Source organism: Apaloderma vittatum, unplaced genomic scaffold, assembly GCF_000703405.1.
Source record: "Apaloderma vittatum isolate BGI_N311 unplaced genomic scaffold, ASM70340v1 scaffold6047, whole genome shotgun sequence".
Lineage (NCBI taxonomy): Eukaryota > Metazoa > Chordata > Aves > Trogoniformes > Trogonidae > Apaloderma > Apaloderma vittatum.
This window is the reverse complement of record NW_009724435.1, coordinates 25,009-29,176: the sequence shown is the minus strand read 5'-3', so window position 1 is coordinate 29,176 and position 4,168 is coordinate 25,009.

Here is a 4,168-nt window from a genome sequence, read left to right as displayed (position 1 = left end):
AAACCACCACTTTCAGTATGCCTTCAAATCATTAAAAAAGTCATTGACTTATACACAAACTTTCATTTTTTTCCTTCTTATTTTCCTGTGATTTAGAGTGCTTTTATTATTTATGTATTTATTTATTTATTTATTTTGAGTACTTTATTGTTATTCCAATGAAGCACGAGCCTTTTCCTCTTGAATGTCACTGCGAAATGTCTCGACCTATTTTAGAAACTATTTTCTTTGGTATTTATTTTGCAAATTATTTTCCATAACGGTGAGTATTAATGGTATCGGTTTGCATATACATCATTTGGTGTCACGGTGTGAAAGTGAGGAGAATTATAAATAAGTTTCCAAGAAGCAGGTAGTGATGCTCACGGTAAATAATGGCCAGGGTGTCAGTAAATAATGACTGGTGTACACCAGCTTCCCGAGATCATTTTTCACCCAAATATGCAAGAGGAGCAAACAGCGCAGGAGAACAACAACGCACATACGTCCTTGCTCATGGCTGTATAGAACTATTGCTGTAACACTATGATGGGTAAAGGTGGTTTCTTGGTGCATAATTGGAGAGATTCAGGTTTATTTCAGCCTAGGTAACGGTAGAGACCTTGTGGTGAAATAAGATTCCACTTCAGTGGTGGCTTGGGCAAAGTTCTAGAACAGTGTATGGAAATTATCCATTATTCAGTGTGGTCCTTACTACCAATGCTTGAAAAGACAGAGTGAAATACTTTGGCCCTGTTGTCCAAGGGCAGGTCACACACCAGCATTTCCAGTCAGTCTCACCAGTAGCTTAAGGGCAATATATCCTAACAAAGGAGGGAGAGAAGGACGTGTCTGTGAAGCTGAGTTTAGTGAGGAACACTGGCAGAGAAGGCACATCTATCTCCAGCTAGCTAATTTTTCATCTCAGCATTTTTCCCCGTCGTATCTGCAGATTCTGGGAGACAGTTCTGAAATGCACCATGTTTTGATCCCACTGTACATTTGGAGTAGTGGTTTTGATGGTGTCTATTTAGATTTAGCATAGAGTAAGTGGAAGCTGTAATATTAACCTATTCCCACTTCTTCAACTTGTTGTGTCTGTGTTAGTTTGTTTATAAATGCTATATGATTAGAAGAAAGATCAGCAGAATGCGATGTTAATTCCTCTCTAAGTTCTAGGTCAATTATATCCCTTTACAAGTCAAAAAATGCTTATTGCCATAGTGGTAAACATAGCTGAGATTGAAAGTCAAGCAGTTGTAGGGAAGAAAAAAAAAAAAAGGCTGTAATCTCTTGTCCACATCTTTGCCTCGTGAAGTTACACTGTCAGCTAAGTTCTGCTTTCAGGCTCTTTATAACTGTTTGCGATACTTGGATGCAAGAGGCAACTTTCTGATTTTAGAAGGCCGGGTTGTCTGAGCCCCAAAATAGTATGTGGCTCCTGTCACACATTGATCATTCCTTAGAACTCACAGCTCTACAAGTGCTAAGGGAAAAAGTGTATTTCTTCAGTGAAGCCTAAAGATATGAATCAAAGATAAAGAGGAAACAGATTTATTTTGTAAGCTGTTGTGCTTTTTGTCACGGTCCACTTTGCTGGCAATAATCAAACCTGTCTGCAATATTGCACAAGATAATATCCCTTATAAAGTCAGGAGAAGGTTGGTCATTTATCATCAGTTTATCAAATTCCTCTCCTCATGCCTGGTGTACACAGTCCTCATTTGGGCTGGAAAACAACAGGACTGGAGAAAGATGGTGTCTCACTGCACTGAGAAAATGTTTTGGATTGGTTATAACAGTTTCAGTGTTAGGTGAAAGACTTGTGTCACTTTGCTGCATTGAATGTGGTAAGGGGCACTCAGATCACATTTATATCATGATATAGGCTGCTTATTGGCTTTTTTTTTTCCCAGTAGCCTTGAATGTCAATGAGAAATGTAATTAATAATTGAGAGGTAGAAGGAAATAAGGCAATGGTATATAGCTGGAGATTAAGGTAAAAGTTTATCTGCTTTTTCTTTGGGCTATGAAAAATTTGTTCACTTCTCAAGGGCATCGTGCACATGCAAGCTTTCCTATTTATTATTCCATTGTTATAAAATAAATATGGAAAGAGAAGACCTGTCTATCAAATATTGACTAGGAAAATGGAGTGATACAGTACAGTATGTTTCATTGATCTTCCTTAATTCTGACAATTTTCATGTAAATTCTTTGAAGGCATCTGTTTTCCTCTTTTTAAAAGTTGGTTGTATCTCACAATAAGATATATGACACTAAGATGGTATGCTTTTCCTCAAACATCCTGTTGTGCTTTTAGCCATTTGCATTTCTGAAAGCTTAATGCAGTCTGTTTGCTTCTGAAATTAATGTTTCAGATTACTTTCATTAAAAACATTAATATAATTTAGTTTTGTCTAATTATATATTCCTTTAGTTGCCCCTTGAAAAGACTTAACTCATTCTCACTATGATGATCCAGCCATAAGCAATATTTGCTTTTTATTTTTTAACCTCTGGCCTGCATGCAACAAAACAGATCTAAGGGATCCTGGGTTTGCCGTAAGCTGTGTCAGGGTTTATGGAATATCAGGGAACTTCTGGACCTGCAGAAGAAATGGGAAGACATTTTTGATTTGAGCACGCTACACCTCCATTTCAGGTCTTGGCTTCTTGGGAGGCGGGAATGCACACGTGAAATGAACACTATTCATGTGGATAGAATGCTGGAGGAGCAATGTAAATGAATACAAAATAGTAAAAAGTTAAGAGGTGGTGCCAGAAGGTGTGAAGTAAACAGCCTTGTTAAATTCTCACCTCCTAGCAAATTATGACATCTTGCCTCTCTGCCTTCAGATTTTAAGAAAATGGTAAACTTGCTTAGAATTTGACTCTTACTTTGACATCGGTGAGGAGTTAGCCTGTGAAATAACCATGTCTGCATTTCTGTTTCTTTAGTCTTTTGGCAGGATTGCTCCTTCATTAAAAAATGAAGGTTCATTTCATCTGAGACATCTGAGACAGTCCCCTTTTGTAGGCTTATCCAAAATGAACAAAACACCACATTATTTACAGTCTCCGTTGTTCTAAAACCGTCACGGCATGAATTGACATGAATTGCATCTGCAGAACCTTGTACTGAGTGAAGACCAAGAACAGATCAAAACCCACTTCCTTTAAAAATTAGGCTTTTTTCAGGCTGAGGAGCAGTGTATAAATTAGACTTGAGCAGACTTCCTACTGTTCACGCTTATGTTCTGTCTGGGAACAGCAGGAACTTTCACCTTCTCTGGCAGTTGGCTGCTGTATGGTTGTATTTAGTCCATGATTTTGTCAGGTTTGTGGAAAAACTGCTTGGAACACGTTCCTTCGCAAGGAACTGAAGGACCTCTCCTGCTCCTGTTCGTTCTGTTTCCCAAACCACGCAGAGCTAGTTCTCCCTGAAACGATGCTGACCCAGAACCTGCCCTGATGCCTCTCGGTGCCACAGCCCTTCAGGCAGTTTCTTTGGGTTAAATTCTCTAGACATTTCATCACTTTAAGGATATTGTGGAAAAAGTAATGCTGTTAAGCAGTTATCTTTTGGCATAACAGACCTGTGCGAGCCAAGCCAGCACAGCCTCCTCAAAACTACACATTCTAGTGCTGTACATTTCTTTTTCTGCAATTGTGATAGTCTGAGGGAAGCCAGGCTTTGGAAGATGGTTAGGCTGAGACTTGGGAAAACTTTGGGATTTTTTTTCCCCACTCATAATATGTCAGTCATCTCCAGTCAGCGCTGAAACAAAGCTGCTGCGACTTCTGCACTTTGTACAACAGCTTTGGTTCGAGGAAATCATTTGGGTGCGGTGCTATCTAAATAACAGTTTCATTATTTATAACATGTAAAGCCTGGTTACATCTACAAACAGCTGCTCTGGCATGTTTTTGAAATGTAGAATTCAGTGAAGGCTGCAAGAGAGAGCTCATAAATCATTCAAAGGGAGACTACTGAGCTGCTGGCGACTATGGGAACCTTCCCGATTTAATCACCATCCTTTCCCTCCTGTGCACAGCAGTTTTGTTGCTGGTTCTGCTGTTCTGTCATTGAAATTGCCCCCCCAAATTAATTTTTTATTTTTTTAGTCAAAAGCTCATCTAGGCTATATTATAGTGCAAAGCAAAATTTTATACTGGAGATGGTTTA